Raw genomic sequence first — 24,329 nt, forward strand, 5'->3', positions numbered from 1 at the left:
GTCAAGGCCATCCTTTGCTATGAGGCCCTATCTCAAAGCAAACAAGCAAGTAAATAAAAATCTGTTATCATAAACAAATCCAAAGCACAGATCTACCCTACTGATTGCATGCTGAGTTGTTATCACAGCCATTATGTTTGTACAATGAAGTTTACTGACTTATTAAGTAGATGGTTAAGGAAATGGAGATTCATTCAAACATTACAAGGAACGCTTACAAAGAAACTAGCAAAACCACAGAGACTTTAACATTAAGGTGTCAACAGGCTACCCGCTCATGGCAGGCACCAGCAGTCCAGTACTTGGGAGACTGAAGCAGGAGGATTGATTGAGGTCAGGAGTTTGAGACTAGTTTAGACAATCTAATAAACCCAATCTCGAGTTGGGCGGTGGTGGTGCATGCCTTTAATCCCAGCACTTGGGAGGCAGAGGCAGGTGGATCGTTGTGAGGCCAGCCTAGTCTACAACGAGAGTCCAGGACAGCCAGAGCTCTGTTACACAGAGAAACCCTGTCTCCAAAAAACCAAAAAACCAAAAACCAAACCAAAACAAAAAAACCACCCCAATCTCAAAAAATGATAATAGGAAAAAGTGAAATACAGAATTATGTATAGCAACTGATCAATCATAAAAATATACCCGGGGGTGAGCTGGGGAGATGGCTAAATGGGTAAAATCCTTTGCTGTATAAGCGTGGGAACCCAAGTTTGAATCCTCAGAACCCATGGAGGAGCAGACACTGTAATAAAAGCGTCCATAATCCTAGCACTCTTACAGGGAGATGGGAGGCAAAGCAGGGGGATTTCAGAAAACCCATGGGCCACCTAGCCTGACGTAAATAGTGGAAAACAAGAGACCCTGCCTCAAACAATGGGTTAAGAGGCTGGAGAGATGGCTCAGTGGTTAAGTGTGCTGGCTGCTCTTCCAAAGGTCCTGAGTTCAATTCCCAGAAATCACATGGCAGCTCACAGCTATCTACAATGAGATCTGGTTCTCTCTTCTGACGTGCAGGTGTATATGCAGGCAGAACACTGAAAACTATATACATAATAAATAAATCAATCTTTGAAAAAAACCAAGCCACTCGGTTAAGGAGAAGATTGACACTTGAGGTTGTCCTCTGATCTCTACATGCACACACTCGCTCTCACAGACACAGACAGACCAGACAGATACACACCAACACACACACCACATGTACGCATGCACCCCTCTGTCCTGTACCCAGTGACAAGAAACAAGGTAATAAGAACAACTGTAACAAAGGTTGTCTTGTGTTAATACAGAGATGGCAAGGTGGTTAAGGGGGATACTTCCCTAAAATTTCCAAAGTAAAAATTTTGTTTTAATATTCAAAATGGTACAGCTGTGCAGTGGTAGCACAGGCCTTTAATCCCAGCACTTGGGAGGCAAAGGCAGGTGGATCTCTGTGAGTTCAGGGCCAACCTGGTCTATAGAACTAGTTCTAGGACAGCCAAGACGATGCAAAGAAACCCTGTTTTGAAAAAACAAAACTTCAAGATGGTGCCGTTAGGGCCAAAGGCTACAGAGAGAGAAGCAGCGTGGCAAGCCAGCAGTCCTTTAACCCTAAGCCTACACCCAACTCCACAACACCACGCACCCCTCTTCTGCCTGCCTGTGACAGACAGACATACGCATTCTCTCAGACACAAGGACCTCCACATGCGCTCTTAGCACATCTTGGATGTTCCTGTTTTCTAGGCACAGTAAGTACCCCTTTCACAGGAACATGGTTGCTCACACCAGCAGTGGCTGGGATTGTGCTAAGCTCTGCATGATCAGCAGTCCAAAACGGACACTTTATTCTGTTTAGAATGTCAAAATTCCACTTCATTCAGCTAAGGAAGTTACTGGCATGTCCCCACTGTGCCATTCAGCTCATTCTGAGTTACTTCCAGGGCTATTGGGGATCTTAGAAACATTCTGAATATTTATATCCAAGATTGTACATGTGGACAAATGACCCAATTACACAATGGGTAAACGAATATTTGGTTAGTGAGATAGCTTAGCAGCTAAAGGTGCACGCTGTCAAGCCTGACAACTTGAGTTCAATACCCTTAAACCCAAATGGTACATGGCCTCCACACATGTACCATGGCATATGTAAACACACACACACACACACACACACAACTCACACAAAACCCCAAACAAATAAAATGTAAAAAACTTACCAGGGTACTGATGATGGTAAGCACATGAAAATATGTTCAATATTATCAGTCATGAGGGAAACGCAAATCAGTAACTTAATGAGATCACCCTTCATACCTGGGAAGGTGTATGAATGTATGATAGATGTGTGTATTTATGTTTTGGTTGGTTGACTGGTTTTGAGATTTCGAGATAGGGTTTCACTTTGTAGTTCTGGCTGCCCTGAAACTCAAAAATCCAACTAGCCTCTAGAGATTCACCTGCCTCTGCCGCCCAAGTGATAGGATTATTCTTTAGATTTAGCTCCCCATTTAGAAATGTAAAAGCCAGGGCTGGGGAGATGGCTCAGGTGCTAAGTGCTGCTGCACAAGCATTGGGATCTGAGTTCGGATTCACAGCACACATGTAAAAGCTGGACACCACAAAACACATCTGTAACCTTAGCACCAAGGCAGGGAGATCCTGGGAGCTTGCTGGCCACCAGCCTAGCTCTAGGTTCAATGAGATACTCTGCCTCAAAATATAAAGTAAGTAAATAAGTAAATTAATAAATTACAAAGCAAACAAATGTCTACACATGCATGTATGTACACATGCTCTCTCTCCCTCTCTCTTTGGTTTTTTTGAGACAGGGTTTCTTCGTGTAGCCCTGGCTGTCCTGGCCTCCCTTGGTAGACCAGGCTGGCCTCGAACTCACAGAAATCCACCTGCCTCTGCCTCCCAAGTGCTGAGATTAAAAGTGTGCTCCACCACGCCCAGCGCACAACAACCCCCCAACTCCCCCCAACACACACTCTCAAACACAAGAAAATTTAAAGTTAGACAAGCAGGACATGTGTCTGTAATCTCAGCACTTAGACAAGAGGATCTCCACAAATTTAAGATCAGCCTGAGCAGGGAGGGTGTGTGTGTGCGCGTGCGCATGCTGGCGGGTGTCGCATTTTATTATGCTGAATTTTATTGTGAGCCCTCAATGCCTTTAGTGTAGTATTTACATAAAGACACTAAGAAAGGATAATGGTTAGTAACTTTTCCTAAACTTATTTTTACCATCAAATTCCTTTTTCACAGGCACTTACTAAAGCACCAATCAAGCATCCCTTTAAAAAGAAACTCCTAAATTAATAAGTTTTTTTTTAATCCAGAATTACAAGCATCTTCCTCGACACTGAGATGACAACCGAGTCTAAGGCCATATCATCTTGAATGTTAGCTAACAACTGATCATTTCACAACTTGTTTTAATGTTGAGAAACAGTAACAACAGGAAAACAGGCAGGAACTTTGGTTCAATCCCAACCTTTTGTTCTGTGGAGGAAGTGTCAGCAGAACTGGATCATAATATGGAATTTTTGCTTCTCAAGACGCTGCCGTAAGCATTCTTAAGTACTCTGACAGGAGACGGAAAAGTGCAAAACAAGGAAATCTAACGTTAGATCGCAAAACCATAGGTATGCCTGAAGGATCATCTGTAAGGCTGCGCTGGCAAGTCAGGGCTAAACGCTGGATGGACACCTAGCTTACAAACCGCCAAAATCCTCGCTTCACACACTCTGCTGGAGAAAGAATTAAGGTTCATTATAAACCAGAGCGAAGACAGACCCAAACGGCTGCAATCAGCCCTCCACTCTGTTATCAGAGTTCGTTGGCAAACAGCCTTGGGAACACAAGCAATCCCAGCATTTGGCAGCCTAAGGCAGCAAGACCATGAGTATGAAATCAGCCTGGGCTACATAATGACACTCTGGAAAAGGGAAGGGGGGAGAGACTGAGGCAGAAGGATCAGAAGTTCAAGGCCAACCTGAACTACAAAAGGACTTTGAACACAGCCTGAGATCCATGAGACCCTGTCTCAAACAACCAAAGAGATGTCACATACACTCGGGGGTGGGGGGTCATCAACGGAAAGATAGATTCACACTAACTTCTCAGAATGAGACTTTTAAGTCAGAAAGGGCTTCCTTCTAATACCTGTATATTTCCTTCCACAAGAGGCAGTGGGTCCCATCAGGTGTCACTCTGATGATCCTTCGGTTAAATTCAGAATATTAAGCACACAGCTGTCTTCCCGTTGAACCCACTTATTAATCCTAGTTGCCCTAAAGACTAAGCGGGGGGGGGGGCCTCCTTTTCATAACCCACCCACCCGACCCCCGCCCAGAGTCAGCTTTTTGAAGACAGTCTTCCTCCCGTGCTCTTTCCTAAGCTAGACTGATGTTTCAAAGAACCGAACCGGCTCCAGCTGCCTCCAAGCGAATACAACATTCAGAGCGGGAAAGCGCTTCCGATGAACAGACTTCAAACAAGGAGAACGTTCAAAATAAGGTTTCCTAGGATCCAAACCCAGATTCGAAACAAGCAGCCGGGGGTGGGGGTGGGGGTGGGGGTGGGAGGTAAGGGGGGGGTTGGGGGGGGTTCAGGGCTGTAAAGCCGGCATCTCAGGATTTCAGAGCAGGTGTTCTGAGGACCATGTTTTGAGAAGCGATGCTCGGTAGCGCAAGTGTGGAAAACTGCGTTCAATGAGGTAGAGGACTTGGCCCAGAAAACACACTTAGCTCTAGACAGAGAACTCGAACCCAGGTCTCCTACGCTTCTCCCCCAAATCTGTTCGCTACAGTCCTTCACCTCTACACCCAACCAAATCGCCACCCACGTGAGAGGCGGTCCCGCCCCCGAGGTAGAGAGGGAGGCAGAATGTGCCCCTGTCTGGAAAAGGGGCTTCTGCGAGCGCCCTTCCCTCTTCTTGGGGCCTCAGTCTGCCCGATCTGTATGCAAGGACGCCAGTCTGACCTATATTCTGGGACCCGGATAGGGCCAGGCTTGCTGTCTCCCGGTCCCCCGGTTTCAGGTGTCTCAGTCCCTAAGCCCGGGAAAGGGGGTGGGGGTGTCCCAGGCCCGCCACCCCAGCTCGTCACCTACCTGCCCCCGTAGAAAGAGCGCCAGCGACGCTGCCAGTTGGTTCCTCTGTCCCACAAGCCAGTCTTAGAGATACGTCAGTCAGAAACATTGAACCTTCGACCCCTCCTACCCGGACTTTGGTCACCTGACGCGGAGCCGCCTCTATCAGAGGGACTTCCGGTTACAGCCGGAAAAAGTTGGTGTGCTGCGCTGCGCTGAGCTCCGGCCCAGGTGCGGAGCGCGTAAGTTCCGGGCCGGGACAGGAAGGGGAGGGCTTCCGGCCTTTTGATAGTGTTTCCTAGAGCGTGGGGAGGAGGGAAAGGGGTTCAGTGGGGGGAAGTGTTTGTTTCGCGGGAGTGAGGATGTGGATTCGATCCAAACGTTGCGTAAAACGTGTGCGCACACGCCGGTAACACGTCATTTATTCCGATGGTGGATCAGAGTTTCAATGTCGTTTTCGAAGCAAGCTTGGGATACATGGGACTGTGTCGCTAGGCGATAGAAAAAAAAGTATGGGCGGAAAGGGCTCCCTTGATGAAAAAGCCAGGTCTAGAAATACCAGCTCGGAATGCCTGGAATGTAAAGACTGTGGTGATAGATGGGAGTGTGTAAAGTGACGCAGGAGCTACCTTGAAAATGATTTAACATAAAAATTTTATTTTTTTAAAAAATATAACTAATTAGATGAACTTGTGATCAATAAGGGATTTTTTTTTTTTGCAGTAGCAAGTACATTTATTACTTAAAATAAGTGACCAGAAAAATTGATGTTTTAGCTTTCGATAAAAACATTTACTCCAGTGCAGCAGTGTTTAGTGCCCATGAGTGACTGCCCCCTACAAAGCTGCGCACCTGTGCTGTTAACACAGAGTGGCCAGGGAGCAGGCACACGTCACTCTGTAGAAAAGGACAGGACTTCTATCCTGGCCTTGGACAAGCATGTGTAGTGTCATCCCACCCTGGGGTGCAAGCTGAGGTGGAGCTGGCACACCAGCCTTGATGTTTCCTGCACAGGATGGCTTCCAGCTTCCGCTTGACAGCTTGAAAGCCAAACTCCATAGCAGCGGTGAGACTACATGCTCTTCCCCAGAGTTCTTGAGTTTATCAGTCGCTAGCTCTAGCTCCACCTGTGGAGGGCGTGAGAGAACTGTCAGAATACGCTCTTGTTGCTCCTAGAAAAGCTAAGGTTCTTTAGGGGTTCTTAGTGTAGTTAATACCAGAATTTAGAAATGGGCTCGACGGAAGCTCAAAGACAGTTTTATTAGAGTTTGAGAAAAGCAGTGCAGGTTAACCGAAAACCCTAACAGCTGCCAGGAGATGGAGAAGAAGTCATGTCTTTTGTTTGTTTGCTTGCTTGCTTGTTTTCGAGACAGGGTTTCTCTGTGTAGCCTGGGTTGTCCTGGACTTACTTTGTAGACCAGGCTGGCCTGGAACTTACAGCAATCCACCTGCCTCTGCCTCTTGAGTGCCACCACACTCAGCAAAAGTCATGTATTTTAAACTAGGCATGGAATAGAATTAGACAACCTATCAAGAAAGAGAAAAGGCCAGGCAGTGGTAGCTCACATCTTTAATCCCAGCACTCATGAAGCAGAGGCAGGCAGATCTCTGTGAGTTTGAGTCTAGTCTGGTCTACAGGGTGAGCTCCTGGACAGCCAGGGCTATCCAGAGAAACCCTGTCTCAAAAAAAACCAAAAATAGGCCGGGCATGGTGGCACACGCCTTTAATCCCAGCACTCGGGAGGCAGAGGCAGGAGGATCGTTGTGAGTTTGAGGACAGCCTGGTCTACAAAGCGAGTCCTGAACAGCCAGGGCTACATAGAGAAACCCTGTCTCAAAAAACCAAAACCAAACAAAACAAAAACAAAGAAAGAAAGAAAACAAAAGGAAGGAAGGATGGAAAGAAGGAAGAGAGGGAAAATGGCTCAGCTGTGGAGAGCAGGGGACCAGAGGACCCAGGTCTGATTCCTAGCAGCGGTTCACAACTTGCCCTAACTCCAGTTTCATGGGATCTGGCGCCCTCTTCTGGCCTCTCTGGGTGCTGCATGAACACATGCATAGACATTCTTGCAGGCAAAAACTCATACACATAAAGGAAAGAAAAACCACTCCCAAGAAAGGAATTGGGCTAGTAAGCCAAGCAAAGGTCCTAAAAAGCATCCGGCCATACACACAGGCGAACGGTCTCTTACAGCCCCACTCCTCCTTTTGTGTTTCCAGGGCTTTGCTCATGCTCAGTTCATGATCCAACAGGAAGGGCAGGCTTTGGGTCTTTCACTACAAACAGGCTTCTTTTCCATGTTAATTTTGACATATCTGTTGGCTGTTGTTGTCTTTCTCTCCCGTCACATTGTTGTGGGAACCCCTGATGCCGGTACGGGTTAACATGCTGAGTCAAGATGCGATCTGAGAGGGCCTAGCTTGTCCCCTGGAGAGCTGGGCTATACGGAGGCCTCAAGGCACAGTAGACTGGCTTGTTGGAGGAACTCAGACTCCTCAGATTTCTTCTGGAGACTTCTGCCCATTCTTCTCACCGAAGTACAGAAGGCAGTGTGAGTCCCGAGGCCCCCTGACGACGCGGGCCTGTGCTGCAGTACTTACACTGTGCCAGCACTTGCAGCTGCTAGGACCTCCGCCCGTCCTGCGTCCACCCTGCCAAGCAACGCAAGCTTCAGTGCTTTAATCTCTAAGTACTTGGCACTTTGGCTTCCGGTGTGAGGCTGGCAGTGGCCTGGCCCTCAGAAGTTCTGACTCAGAGAGTGCAGCTAGGAGGTGACCTTTTACTTTCTTCTCGGATCTGACTCTGAACCCTGTTCCCAGCCCACGTTTTCCAGGCGCGCTGTCATCGCGTAAGCCGAAGCCCGCAGCTCTGGCATGTGCGCATGTTTCAGGCTTGGGCCCTGGACCTTTCTTGTTACCCCACCAGCTCCAGCCCCACTTCCGGACAGTGGTTTGTATTCTCCTCCAATTGTCCATTGAGCCTGGGGGTTTCCTTCCCTGTAACTCAAGCTCATGGGGCGGGGAGAGGAAGGAGGGATAGAGTCTTCTCAGCCGTGCATGGAGTTCTCTCGTCCCAGTTGCCTCACAGCACTACCGCCTAGCACTGCCGTCTTCTCCATGAAACGCCCCATGTGTCCCAACAGCTGCTTTTCTTCCATACCTTATCAGTGACAGCCTGGAGCGAGATGGCCCTTCCTGTACGGTCCGACGCACTGGGGCTTCCCCGCCTGCGCCTCCTTTGAATGCTGTCATTCATCCAGATTCCTAGCACATCTAAACAATGGGGGCCATTGTTTTGTGCAGAGACAAATCTGTTCCTACCCCCCACATACACTCCTGACTGTGCTGTGGCAAAGGACTGGCGAAGTCCACTGCTGGCAGTTCAGGCAGTTCATGTGAGCGCTCTCTCTCTCTCTCTCTCTCTCTCTCTCTCTCTCTCTCTCTCTCTCTCTCTCTCTCCCTCCTTTCCTCCCCACCCCCTTAAAATTTATCGTATGTCGGGTAGTGGTTCACACCTTTAGTTTCAGGAGGCAGAGGCAGGCAGGTCTCTGAGTTCAAGGCCAGCCTGGTCTACAGAGTGAGTTCTAGGACAGGGATGCACAGAGAAACCCTGTATCAGAAAATAAAATTAAATAAAACCCCAAAACAACAACAAAAAATACTTTAGGTGTATGGGCATTTTGCCTGCTTGTTTAATCGTTGGATTATTTACATGCAGTGCCCATGGAGGCCAGAAGAGGGCACCAGATTCCCCGGACCTGAACTTACACATAGGTTGCAGGCCGCCATGTGAGTGCGGGGAAATTGAAGCCAGTTCTGTGAGAGCAGGAGTGTTCTTAACCACTGAGCTATCTCTCCAGCCCCTTTTCTTTTCTACCACACTCTCCTGCTTCAGGATAATCCCTTCTCTCTCTGGTGCTGTGGTTGGTTCATCAGCTGCATCTTTTTTTTTTCCCATAGTAAGACAGTAAATCTCCATTTTTTTTCCCCTTTCAGAAATTGCAGTCTGTTATGGTAGGGAGACCATGGTGGAACAGAACAGCTTACCTGCCAGCAGCCAGGAACCAGCAGGAGAATCGATGAGTTTTCAGTGACACAAAGAAGCAAATGTAGGGGCTGGGGAAATGGTTCTTCAGTGGTGACTTCCATCTTCAGCAACCCTGTAAAAAAAAAGTCAGGCGTTGTGGCTCTCGCTTGCAATACCAGGCCTAGGGAAGCAGAGAAAGGCTGGTCCCTGCAGCCCGCTGCCTGCCGGGTGTGGTCTCACTGAGACGGTCCTGCCAAAAAAATAATAAAGGCTGGTGAGATGGATCAGCCAGCAAAAGTACTTGCTAAACACGCCTGACCAACTGACTCTGATGCCTGGAACCCATAGTGGAAGGGGTGAACTAACTCTTAAAAATCACCCTAAGCCAGGCAGTGGTGGCGCACGCCTTTAATCCCAGCACTCAGGAGGCAGAGGCAGGCTTCTGTGGGTTTAAGGTCAGCCTGGTCTACAGAGTGAGTTCCAGGACAGCCAGGACTACCCAGAGAAACCCTGTATCAAAAAATTGATGATGATGATGATGATGATGATGATGTGGATGGCTCGTAAAGAAATCTGAGGTTGACTTCTGGCTCTATGAACACATGTGTTAGTACATGAGCAACCACACCCACTAGAACACACACTCATATACATACGAACACACACACAAACACAGAGAAGTGAGAAAAGGCTGCCTGTGGTGGCTTTAATCCCAGGCTTTGGGAGGCTGAGGCAAGAAAAGTGTGCGTTCAAGGCATACACAGACGAACATACGCAGACGCGCCTCTTACCAGTTAGTTAGCCATCACAATGCCAGGCTGGTATTGTTATAAAGTCTTGGCCTAGCAGAGCAAATCAACCAAGGCGACCAATGTCAACATCTCCTCAACAGGTCAAGCAGAGATCATGTGCCTCCCAAAAAGAGGTGGTGAGTAGGTTACACATCACTTCTGTGTGACTGGCATGCCATTAAGTGACATAGCTCTTGCCTAGCATTCCTGAAGTTCTGGGTCTCATCCTTAGCTCCACCATCACCACTACCCCTGAAAAAAAAGAGAAAAGAAGTGCATGGTTAAATCACAGGAGAAAACATACATACAAAAGAGCAATCAGGGTCCTGAAAAACCGAGGACTGAGGGAGACTAAGGGAGTATGAGAACAAAATGTGCGTGGTTCTCAAGTGTTTCCTGGGCCGAGGGTTGCTGTAGAATAGCCCTGATGAACAATATGGGACAAATGGCAGCATTTACATACGGACGGTGAGTTAACTGTCAGCGCCTACTGTTTCAAGGCCCGCATCCGGAGCGGAGCTTTATTTGGCACTCAGGTAGCTTTCCTCATTGCATCGTCAGTTCGTTCAGCAAGCACTTATCAAAGGGATTGCTGGTGGTTGGGTCTGAGTAGAGAGCGAGCGAGTGTGATGGAAGACGTAAAACCACACACGGAGTCCCCCAGACTGCAAAAGATGGACTTAGCGTGGGCTTGAAATCAGGCTCAGACAGAGGAGAACTGTAACGTGGAATTCCCCAGCTACTCACAGGCAGACCTTGATAGTCTGTTGAACATAACAATCGCACGCATTGCTTACATCCTGTTGCGGAGCCTGTTAGGCGAGAAGAATCAGCAGGAACCACATCCAGACGTAGACCCTGCGTGCTACGGCGCCCGGCAAGCGACGGTGCGTGAATAGCCTAGGTATAACGATGTCTGCGTTGGGCCTTGGCCTAAACCCTGGAAGGGAGTGTAGCGCGCTCCCAGACCTTCGTGATGGACATCCAATGCAGGCCGTGAAACTCACCACGTAGGCAGCGCCGCGTGCCCAAGCCAGAACACAGTCCCAATCCACCGGTTCTCAACCTATGGGTCAAGGCTCCATGGGTGCGGGGCTGAGTGTCAAATGATCCTTTTACAGGGGTCACCTAAGATCGTGGGAAAACGCAGGTATTTACATGACAATTCATAACAATAGCAAAACTACAGTTATAAAATAAGGGGGAAAATTGTATGGTTAGGGGTCACTACAACGTGAGGAACTGGAAGGTTTAGAACCACTGTCCTAAGCCATCCACGTCCATAGTTGTGGGAAAGTCTTAGATGCGACTACGAGGCGGCAACAGGAGTAATGCCTGGCCCTGTACAGCCGGTTGGAAACCTTTGACTGAAAAATCCAAGGCCCTCTGGGAGCATCGACTATTAATGTTTTGCTAAATGGATATGTAGTTAAATTGCTCGCTTGTCCTCTCTCCCTCTCTCTCCTCCTGTGCTCATGCCCATGCGTGTGTGTGTGTGTGTGTGTGTGTGTGTGTGTGTGTGTATCTGTGTGTGTATGTGAATGTATGTGTGTGCATGTGTGTGCGTGCATGCATGCGTACGTGCATGTGTGTTTGTGTGTTTTCATGCCCATAGATGAATACTGTAACAGGGCCCCAGCCCTCAGCACAGCCCGCCCTATAATGGAAGTGCCATGCAGGCTGTAAAACTCAGCGCATAGACAGCACCACCTGCCAAAATTAAACAAGACCTAAGCCATCAAAGTCCATAGCTCTGGGAAAGGCTCTCAATGTACTAGCCTTGCTTTTTGGCTTCTGTAGTTTTGCTTCTGGGTGACTGTTTTTGTTAACTGAAGTATGTCAACCCAGGGCATTGTCTTTGTGCTTAAAAGTTCACCCTGAGAAAGGCTTGGGGCTACACTAGGGTCCCAAAAACACAGTGTAGTCACTGGCCAAAGTTAATAAAGACTTTGTATTGGCTTAAACTTAAACCGTGTCCAAGCAATCTTCTCTGGTGAATGCCCCCACAACATCCCAGAGGTCAGACCTTGAAACTCCAGGGAAGGAGCCGGGCGTGGTGGCGCACGCCTTTAATCCCAGCACTCGGGAGGCAGAGGCGGGCAGATCGCTGTGAGTTTGAGGCCAGCCTGGTCTACAAAGTGAGTCCAGGACAGCCAAGGCTACACAGAGAAACCCTGTCTCGAAAAACCAAAAAGAAAGAAAGAAACTCCGGGGAGGTCTCAGAGGCCCTTGGAGCAAGGAAGTGTGTGGTGTTCAAAGAGTGCTTAGTGGATGTGCCACCTGAGTTGCCTAGGCGGGTGGGGCTGACACCTCCAGCTCAAAAGGAAGCCAATTAGAAAGTCACCTGGTCTGTCACCTCCGGAGGTGGGTCTGGTTAAGGCGTCTTCAGTTTGGACACACAGAAATCAGACACAGCCGCTGATCTAGTGCCTGGCAGCCATGTGAGACACCACTGGATCTGTCTGTGCAGGCATATAAATGTGTGGTGGCCATACCAGGTTATTTGTGTGTGTGTGTGTGTGTGTGTGTGTGTGTGTGTGTGTGTGTGTGTGTGTGTGTGTCTTTCTGTGGTGTGAGACCCTCCTCCCACCTGGCTTAAGACCTGTGCCCCCCCCCCAGATTGTTGACCTGAATCCTTTTGACTCTGCAGGTCACCCAGAGGTCGCCCCCAAACCTCCACCTGTCCCACACTGAGAGTAGGAGCCTTTGTTTGTTTTCTCTTTTGACTCCTGCTCATAGTCAGGGTTGGTCCCTGTATGGAGGTAAGGAGGAGCCAGGCCTCTCATCCAGGGCCCCTGCATCTAAGCAGAACGCATATGAGGGAGACCGGTCCCGCCAGGCAAGCATTCCCTCCACTCTGTGCCTGCTCTAAGCAGCCCCAGGGAAGCTGCACCCAAAGGAAAAGAGAGTTTCACTCCTTTCGTAAATCTTCCATAATTTAATATCTCCTTATTAACCAGTGACCTGTGTAACTGGAAAACTCAGAACCTACCATTCTCTGGAAGAAAGAAAATAAGAAAAAAGAAAACCACTCCTACAGTGACTGCCAACAGCAAAGCCTGCATAGAATTTTCCCTTCTGTCCAGCACTGACCACAGAGACTTTAAACCATTTTCACCAGGTGCTTTGAAAGGATTAAAGACAACTGCTAAAAGAGATGTTCTTTGTCACCCAGTCAGCCACATATTTTTTTTTAAAGTTATAAACGTTTAAAAATGTAAAGGTATAAGTAGGTCCCAGTTGCTGGAGGTGGTTCAAAGGGTGTCTAACCACAGAGAACTGATCTGGATAAGACCTTTTGCATAAACTGAAAACCACTGTCACCTTCTCTGTCAGTGAGACACACTTAGACTTACTAATACCAAGCAAAATTTTGGTGTCTCACCCTCTGGCAGAGGAAACCCACCTCATAGGACTAGCCCAGTTGTTCCACTGCTTGTTCAGCTAACCAGTTCAGCTGCCTTCATCCAGATTAAACAATACCCAATGACCCCGGAAACAAAAGTTGAACTGCAGTCCATTATTGACAGGTGCCTTGGCAGTCACCCTGGATTCTGCCTCTCCTGCCTATGAAGAAACTTGGGACCTATGATTCTTATGAGCTTGATTCTTTCAGAGAAATAGGTGTTCACTGTCTTAGACCTGAAAGATGCATTCTTCAGCCTCCCATTGGCAGAGGTTAGTCAATCCATCTTTTTTTTTTCTTTTTTGAGACAGGATTTCTCTGCCTTGGGAGTCCTGAACTCGCCCTGTAGACCAGGCTAGCCTCAAACTCAGATCTGCCTGCCTCTTCCTCAAAAATGCTGGGATTAAAGGCATGAGCCACTACTGTCCAGCCCCCATCTTTTTTTAAAATTAATTTATTCATATTACATCTAGATTGTTAGCCCTTCCCTTGTTTCCTCCTATTCCTCTCTCCCTCCCACTTCCCCCATTCTCCCCTCCCCTATGTCTGTGATTGAGGGAGACCTCCTCCCCCTATATATGCTCTTAGAGTATCGAGTCTCTTCTTGGTAACTTGCTATCCTTCCTCTGAGTACTGCCAGGCCTCCCCGTCCAGGGGACATGGTCAGAAAAGGGGCACCAGAGTCTGTGTGAGAGTCAGATCTCACTCTCCACTCACTGGTGGAGAATATCCTGTTCGTCGGCTAGGTCTTGGTAGGGGTTCGAAGTTTACTGCCTATTTCTCCTTGGCTGGTGCCTTAGTTTGAGGAGGACCCCAGGGCCCAGATCTGCCTGTCATAGAGTTCTTCTTGTAGGTTTCCAGGACCCTGTGGGTCCTACTATTTCCCCATTCTTCCATCCAGCCCCCATCTTTGCCTTGTTTTGTTTTTCAAGACAGAGTTTCTCTGTGTATCCTTGGCTGTCCTGGACTCACTCTGTAGACCAGGCTGGCCTGAACTCCCGAGTGCTGGGATTAAAGGCATGCACCACCACACCAAGCCCCATCTAGGCTTTTTAAATGGACAGACCCAGTGGGAGGTTGCATCGGGCAACTTACATGGACCAGGTCGCACCAAGATTTAAAAATTAGCCAACCCTGTTTGATGAAACACTAAGTGCTGACCTCCTGCCCTTCTATCAGAGGTTTCCTGGGAAACAGATTATAAAAGGGCCAGTGAGGGACTGCTGCAAGAGTTACAGACACTGGGCTACAGAATGTCAGGTAAAGAAGCCCAACTCGGGGCCAGGCGTGGTGGCCCACACCTTTAATCCCAGCACTCGGGAGGCAGAGGCAGGCGGATCGCTGTGAGTTCGAGGCCAGCCTGGTCTACAAAGTGAGTCCAGGACAGCCAAGGCTACACAGAGAAACCCTGTCTCAAAAAATCAAAACAAAAAAAGAAAGAAAGAAAGAAAGAAAGAAAGAAAGAAGAAGAAGAAGAAGAAGAAGAAGAAGAAGAAGAAGAAGAAGAAGAAGAAGCCCAACTCTACATCAGAGGCTGCCTATCTTGGCTACCAGCTGAGGGGAGGCAAAAGGAGCCTGTCTCAGTAAGACTGTTGCCATCCTTCAGATCCCAGCCTCAAAGACTAAGAGACAGATTTGAGGGTTCCTAGGTGCAGCTCAGCATTGCTGCCTCAGGATACCAGTGTTTCTGCAAGGCCTCTATACATCAGCACAAAGGGGGGCACTGAGCCCCTCATCTGGACCGAAACTAAGTAAAAGACATCCCAAAGTGGTTTGAACCCAAACTTTGGGGTCATGAAAATGCCCCATGAGGGTTGGAGAGATGGCTCAGTGGTTAAGAGCACTGTGTGTTCTTCCAAAGGACCCGGGTTCAATTCCCAGCACCCACATGGCAGCTCACACCTGTCTGTAACTCCAGTTTCAGTGGATCTGACATCTTTACACCAATGCACATAAAAATTAAATAAAATTTTAAAAATTTCCTATGATATGCTTGTTCAAAAATTGGACCCTTTAGCCACAGGATGGCCCACCTGTCTAAGAGTTGTGGCAGCTACTGCCAGTTTAATGAAAGAAAGCCAACAAGTCAACTCTGGGCCAAAATCTTACCTTATACCCAACAGCCCGTGGTGGTGCGTGTCTTTAATCCTAGCATTTAGGAGGCAGCGACAGGAGGACCTTTGAGTTTGAGGCCAACCTGGTCTGTAAAGTGAGTTCCAGGACAGGTAAGGCTACACAGTGAAAACCTGTCTCATAAAACACCAAATAAACAGCTGGGCGTGGTGGTGCACGCCTTTAATCCCAGCACTTGGGAGGCAGAGGCAGGCGGAGCTCTGCCAGCCTGCACCAGCTGCAACAACAGCAAAGCATGGTTGAAGGCTGTTGTACAGACTGAAGGTAGGTTAGATTCCAGCACAAAGCTAGATTATGCAGAGCCTTAAGGAGCTCTGCAGCGGGCTTTGACCTCCATCCCAAGTATAGTGGGAAATCATTTACAGATTACAAGTGAGGCATGGGATGGAAAAGAGTTCAAGGCTCTTGCAAAAGTAATGTCCAGGCAGTGTGGTGGCACACACCTTTAATCCCAGCACCTGGGGGTGGGGGGGGGGGGCAGGCAGAGGCAGGTGGGTTGATGTGAGTTCGAGGCCAGCATGGTCTACAAAGTTAAGTCTAGGTCAGCCAAGGATACACAGGAAAACCCTGCCTCAAAAACAAAACAAAACAAAACAAAACAAAAAAGTAATGTTATGGAGGACACATGGTTTCTGGGCAGGACAGAGAGAGGGCAGCAGGCTTCAGGCCCAAAGGACTGGGAAGATGAAAGCAACGTTGCTGGAGGGTCAGTGAATCATGGAAGGAGGAAGACCGTGGAGAAGGTTTTATGTTGTGACCATCAAAGCGAACAAAGATGACAGGGCAGAAAGCAATGGTCCTTAGGTGGGGGCAGTAAGGACATGGCTGGCTCCCTACACAGAGATAGAAAGCATTTTGCCCTTTGACTCTGTCACTCCATGTGGGAGGACGCCCTGCGGTTTAAGTACACTGGCTGGTAACTTCTGATGTGCAGAAGCAGCCACAAGATGAAAGTGTGGATTCCCTGAAGGCTCCACTTTCAGGCGCTGTACAGCCATGCCCCCTGCTGGTGAATCTAGTAGACGCACGAGAAACTAAGCTGCCGAAACTGCAGACATGGGCAACAAAGAACGAAGGCCAAAGGCAGCAGCAGTGGAGTTCATGTCAGAGTCTGAACTCTGGGGCCTCCCATTTGACCGCTTGCCCTTGGTTCGGAGGCCTGGTAGCACTCAGAGGAAGGGGAAGCAGGCTACCCTGCTGAGGCTGAGATGAGACAGGCTGTGATCATATGGTGGGGGAGGAGGTCCCCTTCCGTCACAGGCCTAGGGGAGGGGAATAGGGTGAAAGAGGAAAGGAGGGAAGGAAAGGGAAGGTACAAGTGAGGGGATAACAATGGAGATGTAATCTGAATAAATTATTTAAATACATAAATAGTTAATTTTTTTTTAAAAAAAGGCAACGCAGTGAAACCCTGTCTTGGAAAAACAAAACAAAAAAGAAAGCAGTCTGAGCAGGCCATGGTAAATAAGCCAGTAAGCAGCATCCCTCCATGCAGCATCCCTCCATGCAGCATCCCTCCATGCAGCATCCCTCCATGCAGCATCCCTCCATGCAGCATCCCTCCACGGCCTCCCCATCAGCTCCTACCTCCAGGTTTTGAGTTGCTGCACCAATTTCACTCAGAGATGGACCTTCGCATAGAAGTGTGAGCAAATTGACCCCTTCTTCCCAAATTGCTTTAGGTCAAGGTCCCATCCTCCCACCCCCACCCCAGACAAGGTTTCTCTGTATAACAGCTCTGGCTGTCCTGGACTCACTTTGTAGACCAGGCTAGCCTCAACCTCACAGATCCTCCTGCCTCTGCCTCCAGAGTGCTGGGATTAAAGACATGTGCCACCTCACCTGGCCTGTTCAAGGTTTTGTTTTGTTTTTTTCTGGTCAAGGTTTTTAATAGAAGGAATAGAAGCCAAGCTACAACACGTAGAATGTCACCCTTCTGGCGTGGTAGTGAGGAGAAAAGTAAAGAGGTGGGGGGGGGAATAAAGGGGGGGGGGTTGGGAGAAAGAGGAGGACTAGGAAGCTGAGGAGGAGGATAATAAACAGTGAGAATTTGAGAATTGCCAAGTGGACTTTGTTTTTGTTTTTTGAGACAGGGTTTCTCTGTGTAGCCTTGGCTGTCCTGGACTCACTTTGTAGACCAGGCTGTCCTTGAACTCACAGAGATCCACCTGCCTCTGCCTCCTGAGTGCTGGGATTAAAGGTGTGCGCCGCCACTCCCGGCTTGCCAAGTGGTCTTAATAGACACTGCCTATTGTTTTCCAACAAGGCTTCCCACAAGCCCTATGGGAACATGGAGTCATTCATATCTGTTAATACTGTCTAAGGTTAGGTGAATTTTGTTCTGTTTTACATTCTAGGGTTTACACTCTCTGGTGTAAACAGAAGGGGTTTCAAGAGAGTTTACCTGCAGACTTCCGCAAGCTCCTGGAACTTGTGTGCCACAGACATGAGTGACTCGTTGTTGTTTTTTTTTTTTAAATACCCTCCAGGCTAAGGTGGCTGCTAAGTCAGAGTAGAACAGGATGTACTAAACAGGACTGTACTTCCACCGAAGGCAGCCCACAGCCTTCTTATAGACCGGAGTGATTCCTGGACCCTTCTTTCACCCATCCCTAAAGAAGCCTTGGAATCCTGAGTGGCCTGAAAAAAAAAATGACAAGAAACAGGCAAAAATGACAGTGGGTGGAGGGACAGGTCCACAGTCTGCAGGCCTGTCTCTAGGGAGCCCAGCAGGACAGTGTCTGAGGCTACACAGGCCAGCCCTGAGGCTCTGTTCCCAGAGAGAGCACCTACACAGGTTCCTGGTCCTGAGGCCTTCCCTTCCTGCCCCCGGAAGGGGAGCCTGAGCTGGGGTCGGAAACAGGAAGAGCATCACATCAGGCAAAGAGACCGGAGAGCTGACCCCACCCTTGTCTTGCCTAATGACCTCTCAAGCCTTGAAACAGGCCTGAATAGGACGATGAAGAGAAAGTTCAATTGGGCAACAGTGTGGAGTTATGGATGAGACAGTTGAGACAGCCATCTTAACCTTTTACTTACTAAACTATTCCTGATAAGCCTCACACCCCGAAACTGTCCCTCCCCGAGACACCTTACTTCATCTGTCTGGAACTCAACCATTCCTGTTGCTCAGGGGGTGGCGGTGGGGTGTCAGCATGGTGTCGGAGTGGCGATCCCAACATGCTAATGATTTCCTAAACCCCCCCCTTTTAGGAATTCCCCCCAAAAGCCTTTAAAAAGAGCCTACAAGCTCACTGGGGGGGGGGGTCACCATCTGTGTCTGAATGGTGACCCCAGCATGTTGGATTCTGCAGAATAAATGTCCTTTGTTGGTGGCACACTGTTTGAGTCTGGGGTCTTTTCCTTGGCGCATCCCAGACCCTAACAGGTCTCTGCATCTGTTTTCATCAGTTGCTGGATGAAGCCTCTCTGCTGACAAGCGGGCTAGGCACTGATCTATAACAGAATATCATTACGATTTCTTTTTTTCTATCTTTGGCCTTCAACTTCTGATCCTCCAGCCTCTACCATCCAAGTACTAGGATTACATGTGCAAGTCATATAGTTTTCTGAGGCAAGTTCCCCTGGGACCCAGGACGGTCCCAACTTGCTTTTTGCCAAGGATGATCATGAACTTAAGATCCTCCTTTGGTTAGTCATGTTTATCTCTTTCGATTAGATCCGAATTCTCTAAAGAAATTGTTCTGTTTTTACACTGTTCTTTTGTCATGAGCAATTGTCACAGCTTCAAAGCTTTGACCAATGGATATACCCCCCCCCATAATCCCAGTACTCAGGGAGGCAGAGGCAGGCGGATCTCTGTGTGTTCGAGGCCAGCCTGATCTACAAAGGGAGTCCAGGGCAGCCAGGGCTACACAGAGAGACCCTGTCTAGAGAAACAAACAACAAACAAAAAGAAGAGTGATAACGTCAGAGAGAGCAAGGCAGTCAACAGCAGACCTTTATGGCTTCTGTTTCAGCTCCTGCCTACAGGTGCTTGCCCTGAATTCTCTCCGTGAGGAAGTGTGACCGTAAGATGAAACCCTTTCCTCCCCAAGTTGTGCTGGTTTAGGAAAGAAAATCCTGCCAGCCACCATTCCTGGCCTTCTTGTGGCTTTTTGATTACCAGCACTCTGCTTTCTTGCTTCCTTGCTGATTCCTTAAGGTGGATACAGGAACTTGTCCTGACTGGGGTGGTGAGGGAATGAAGAAATAAATAAACAAACAAACAAACAAACAGAGTGACAGAGAGAAGCTTCGATCAGATAGACTGTGTTCTGTGGTGGAGAAGTCTCAGCGACCTGGAAGCTAAGCATATTCATTATACAGAGTTGAGCAGGGAGGCAGGGCCACTGCATACAGCTGGACGAGGAGGCGGGGTTTATGGTGTACAGCTGGATTAAGGAGATGGGGTCCAGGCTGTAAATATCTCAGAAGAGAAAGCTATGGTGGCCACTTACCTCACGTGCTATCGACATTCATATATGGACTTTGTCTATAACATATTCATATATGGCTTTGTCATCAGTGGCAGTTTGAATAAGAAAGGCCCTTTTAGGCTTCGACCTTTTCCAAACCTACTTTATTTGGGGTTCTTTAATGCTTATACCTCCCTTCCAACCCATCCACCCTAGATAGGAGAGAAAAGAGGCTAATGGGAACAGAAGTAGACCTTTTCGGACTCTGTTCCTGGGAGCAGTTCCCCTGGTGTAGTCAGCAGGATTTCAGCAGACCAGCAATTCAACCAAAGTTGCTGCTGGAACCTGGAACAGCAGCCAAAACTCAAAACCCCGAAGTGTTCTCTGGTGAGTTTCTCTCCAGGAGCATCTTGAAGTGGAGCAATGAACAGCCAAACAATACCAAGACCCAAAAAGCCCTGCCTCCATATATATATATATATATATATCGTCTCAGAGTCTGTACTAAGATGTGTTTCAGCTGGCAAAAACCAAGCCCCCGCATGAGGGTGGCTGTCTTCTAGTGGATAAACATCACCTGTTCTTTCACAAGTCTGTTCCCCATTCCACGCTTGGGATCAAAACAAAAATAAGTTTATATCTATTATATATCCCACACTTGGGATCAAAACAAAAACATGTTTACATCCACTACAGGCCCCCATAGACTCATATATCTGAATACTGAGTCACTAGGGAGTGAAACTCTGATAGGGTTAGGATTGGAGGAAGTGTGTCATTGTGGGTGGGCTTTGAGATTTCAAAAGCCTATGCTAGGCCTAGTTCTTTTTTTCTCCTCCTGCTGCCTACAGATCAGGATGTAGCTTCCTCCAACACCATGTCTGCCTGTGTGCCACCACTTTCCCCACCATGATGCTAATAGACTAAACCTCTTGAATTGTAAGCAAGCTCCCAACTAAATACTTTCTTTCATAAGAGTTGCCTTAGTCAGCCGGCCGTGGTGGCGTACGCCTTTAATCCCAGCACTCGGAGGCAGAGGCAAACGGATTGCTGTGAGTTCGAGGCCAGCCTGGTCTACAAAGCAAGTCCAGGACAGCCAAGGCTACACAGACTTTGTCTCAGGAAAAAAAAAGTTGCCTTAGTAAGGCCAGGTGTGGTGGCGCATGCCTTTAATTCCAACACTCGGGAGGCAGAGGCAGGTGGATCATTGTGAGTTCAAGGCCAGCCTGGTCTACAAAGTGAGTCCAGGGGGGCTGGAGAGATGGCTGAGAGGTTTAGAGCACTGTTTGCTCTTCCAGAGGTCCTGAGTTCAATTCCCAGAAACCACATGGTGGCTCACAGCCATCTATAACATGGTCTGATGCCCTCTTCTGACCTGCAGGCGTATATGCAGGCAGAGCACTGTATACAAAATAAACAAACACATCTTAAAAAAAAAAAAAGTGAGTCCAGGACAGCCAAGGCTACACAGAGAAAGCCTGTTTTGAAAAACAAAAACAAACAAAAGAGTTGCCTTAGTCATGGTGTCTCTTCATAGCTACAGAACAGACTAAGATAGCATCCCTCTGAGCCTCACCCTGAGACGAAAGCTTTTCCATTTCCCCATGTGTCTCAGGCTGCGGTTCTTGGCATGGCTCTCTATTATCAACAACACATACTCAGAGCTCACACACTCAAGGGCTTCTTCCACTCCTTTTCCCTTTCCTTCCCTTCTTTCTTCCTTTCCTCCATCTGTTGTTCCTCCCAAACAGGGTTCACTATAAAGCCCTAACTAGCCTGGGACTCACTGTGTAGACCAGGTAAGCTTTAAGTCAAAGATCCTCCTGCCTCTGCCTCTTGGGTGCTGAGATTAAAGGCATGCACTTTATGACTGGCCATTATGGGGGTCTGAGAAAAACAGAACAGCTCAGGCAGTCAAAAGAGTCAAGAAAAGCAAGACCTTTACTTGAATTGGGCAGCAGAAACTGACCAGCCTGAACAGCATAGATTCAGGCACTGTGTCCTTAAATGTTCATCTTAGTGTTTAAGCAGATGACAAAAATCTTACTGTAGTCAGGTCACTACTGATTGTTCAGGGACACAGAACTGTGACCCTGAAAATAAACTGTACAGCAGTTTTAGAGGATGGAATACCAAAGTGAGGGGGAGTGGGGTGGGCTGCAGCATTGCCCAATCATGCATGTGTGTATATCTATGTGTGTATATATATTTTTTTTTCCCAAGATAGGGTTTCCCTGTGTAGCCTTGGCTATCCTGAACTCACTTTGTAGACCAGGCTGGCCTGAAACTCACAGAGATCCGCCTGTTTCTGCCTCCCAAGTGCTGGGATTAAAGGCATGCAGCCCCAACGCCCGGCTTGTCCAATCATATTTTGATAGAAGAAAATAAACATTGGTGACTGGGCCTTATCTGGGTCACCGGGTTTCAGGTCCTCCACTCAGCTTTTGCAGTCAGCTCCCCTGATTGACTTGTGGCCCAGAACTCAGAATCATGTGGGAACAAAAGAGTGCGCAAGCTGCACATAGTCCATTTAAGTCCTGACAGGCAGCACATTGATGACTTGTGTGCCTCAGGTTAGATGACGAGCAACTTCCCTCTTTACATCCTTTACTGGTCAACAGACAAACGCAGGACACCTGAAGAAGCAGGAGAGGAGTTAGTTCCGGGGCCTGGGAACATGAACTCAGTTTTGACCCTACAGCAAGATGGAGGCTGTTCCTGAGATGGCCGGACTCAGGCATCACTGATTTCTTGCCAGTGATTCTCCTGGTTTTAGGCCCATGAGGTGTATGTGCCTTTTTTTTCCCCCCCACCAGCAGTTGATGGTGTTGCCAGGACCAGCCAAGCATCTGAACCACAGTGCCCTAGCACACTGAGTGGTTCAAAGTCAGGTATCCAGCCTAGTTTTATTTCTCTGTCAGTTTGTTTTTGAGAAAGCATCTGTAACTCTGAACTTGTGGAATGCAGCCATCACCCACTTTAGCCTTCAGCATAGGTGTGGTAGTTTGAAGGAGATGTTCACCCATAAATCTCTGGTATTTAAATATTTGGTCCCCAGGTGATGGGCGGGTGGCCCCTTTTGGCAAGTCTCAGGAAGGTGTGGCCTAGCTGAGGAGGTGTGTCAAGGTCGGAGGGGTCGGGGCAGCTTTGAGGTTTCCAAACTGTGTTAGCTTACTAGCTTCTATACTTTCTGCTTCTGGTTTGTGGTTTAAGATGAGAGCTCTCGGGGCCGGAGAGATGGCTCGGTGGTTAAGAGCGCTGCCTGCACTCCCAAATGTCCTGAGTTCAATTCCCAGCAATCACATAGTGGTTCACAACCATCTGTAATGAGATATGGTGCCCTCTTCTGGCCTACAGGTGCACATGCAGGCGGAGCACTGTCTACATCATCATCATTATCATCATTTAAAAAAAAAAAAAAGACGAGAGCTCTCAGCTGCTGTTCCAGCCACCTGCCGCCTCATAGCATGGATCACCATCATGGTCCATTTTCCATCTGGAACCCTAAACCCCAACTAAGACCTTTATTCTATAAACTGCCTTGGTCATGGTGTTTTGGCACAGCAATAGGAAAGCCATGAATATAGTAAGGTTGGCCTATCGGTTCGATGAGGACAGGAGACGGGATCTGGCTGGGCTGCGAGGGGCAGTGCTGGGAAAGAAGCAGTTCTGCCTCTTGTTATTGATAATCAGCTCTGTCTTGGCCAGAAACCTAGAATATTCTTGTTTCTGTGAGGAGCTGGGCTCTCCTCACAGGCCAGGAACACGAAAAGTGTTTAAACGGTTTCCTGTTTTTAATCTCCTTTCTTTTTTACATAGTTGCACACCAGGCACAGCTGCCAGGAAGGTCTGTGCAATCAGATCTCCAGTAGCCCTTGAAGCTGTGGTCCAAACGCTATGCAGACGCTGGGATGGAGAGACCATGAGGACCTCCTGGTGGGTCAAGTGGACTGACCAGGCCACTTGCCAGCCTCCACCTAGGAAGTTCCTAAAGCTACTGGAAGCCCTAGACAGAAACCTCCTCCTAATGGGAGCCCTGCCCATCCCCACCCATACAATAAATGCATAAAAATGAAATAAAAAAATAAAATTCCAGCTTGATAGAACAGAATAGTGTTTTCCTGGGGAGAAAGGGGTACCAGGGACATATTAATCACAGGACACACCATCTCAGAAGGTAGGAGAGACACAGTAGGCGAGCTATTGTGAAAAGCGGTAACTGTAGTTAAAAATAATCAATGATGTCCAGGCGGTGGTGGCAGCTCACGCCTGTGGTCCCAGCACTCGGAGGCAGAGGCAGGTGGACCTCTCTCTGTGAGTTTGGGGCCAGCCTGGTCTACAGAGGGGGTTCCAGGACAGTCAGGGCCAAACAGAGAAACCCTGTCTTGAAAAACAAAACAAAACAAAAAAATCAATGCTGTGCTTGCTGAAAGACTGATTTTAAGTTTTTTCCCCGAAACAGGACTTAGAAGATCCTT

At 48.2% G+C, this 24,329-nt stretch overlaps 1 protein-coding gene and 2 long non-coding RNA genes across 5 annotated transcripts in view; 1 reads left to right on the plus strand and 2 right to left on the minus strand.

Annotated features, from left to right (window-relative positions):
- The window catches only part of RNF185 (ring finger protein 185), a 37,381-nt gene extending 32,109 nt beyond the window's left edge, over positions 1-5,272 (minus strand). Inside the window, exons 1-2 of one of the 3 annotated variants that reach the window (XM_084799292.1) lie at positions 5,098-5,272; positions 3,479-3,569 (exon numbers count right to left, since the gene is read on the minus strand). The gene's annotated coding sequence lies outside the window, so the exon portion shown is untranslated. Of the gene's footprint in view, positions 1-3,478; positions 3,570-4,149; positions 4,207-5,097 lie in introns of all 3 variants that reach the window. The other 2 variants (XM_084799293.1, XM_084799291.1) reach the window with 2 other exon arrangements.
- Positions 5,273-5,387: 115 nt separating this feature from the next.
- On the minus strand, positions 5,388-20,194 carry LOC311607507. The gene is made up of 4 exons (XR_014782616.1): positions 20,106-20,194; positions 9,895-11,022; positions 9,124-9,353; positions 5,388-6,203 (listed from the first exon to the last, which is right to left on the minus strand). It is a non-coding gene; the product is annotated as an uncharacterized lncRNA (long non-coding RNA).
- LOC311607512 lies at positions 13,431-23,911 on the plus strand. Its single transcript, XR_014782621.1, has 3 exons — positions 13,431-13,572; positions 20,068-20,238; positions 23,671-23,911. It is a non-coding gene; the product is annotated as an uncharacterized lncRNA (long non-coding RNA).
- The last annotated feature ends 418 nt before the right edge of the window (positions 23,912-24,329 follow it).

The sequence above is a fragment of the Acomys minous genome, assembly GCF_964271855.1.
Source record: "Acomys minous genome assembly, chromosome: 10".
NCBI classification, from domain to species: domain Eukaryota; kingdom Metazoa; phylum Chordata; class Mammalia; order Rodentia; family Muridae; genus Acomys; species Acomys minous.